Raw genomic sequence first — 570 nt, 5'->3', positions numbered from 1 at the left:
AACCACTGAGAAGAATATATGCAGTGTATTATTTGTTGAAACTGTACTTTCAATTTGATTTGAAACTGTCTCATTGCTATCTGTTTATCAATAAAGTTTTGGAAAAAAAAGAAAATGTGCTAGTAATTGGTTGTGAAACTGTCTCATTGCTATTTGTTTCTCAATAAAATTATATTTAAAAATCCCCAGCAAAAATAAATAAATAAATAAAAGAATTAATGAATTAATGTGTCATCAAGTGATAACTGGGTGTATAATTTAGTGCACAAAAAGTGTATTCTTGAAAAGTGATCTCTGCATAAACATGATAATCTTGTGAAGCAGTGCCTGCTAATTAATTAGCTTGATTTATCCATTCCACAGTGTATGTGTATTTCAAAACTTCATGTTATACACAAGTGTGTACATTTCTGTTAATTTAAATTTTCTTAAATTAAAAAAAATAAAGGAAAATGAGGAGGAAGAAGGGAAAGAGCGGGGTGAAGTAGAAAGGAAAATATTTAAGTACTTTGGTAACAGGGACTGTGCTAAACATCTCCTTTAATCCTCACAATAATTCTAGTAGAAAAG

At 29.1% G+C, this 570-nt stretch overlaps 1 protein-coding gene across 1 annotated transcript in view; it reads right to left on the bottom strand.

The window, feature by feature from the left end:
* LOC101579744 (nuclear cap-binding protein subunit 2-like) overlaps positions 1-570 on the bottom strand; it is a 4,080-nt gene that overhangs the window by 172 nt on the left and 3,338 nt on the right. The window lies entirely within an intron of this gene.

Source organism: Octodon degus, unplaced genomic scaffold, assembly GCF_000260255.1.
Source record: "Octodon degus isolate 3935 unplaced genomic scaffold, OctDeg1.0 scaffold00117, whole genome shotgun sequence".
NCBI lineage: Eukaryota > Metazoa > Chordata > Mammalia > Rodentia > Octodontidae > Octodon > Octodon degus.
The sequence above is the reverse complement of the archived record's forward strand: the minus strand, read 5'-3'. Positions and strand labels throughout refer to the sequence as shown.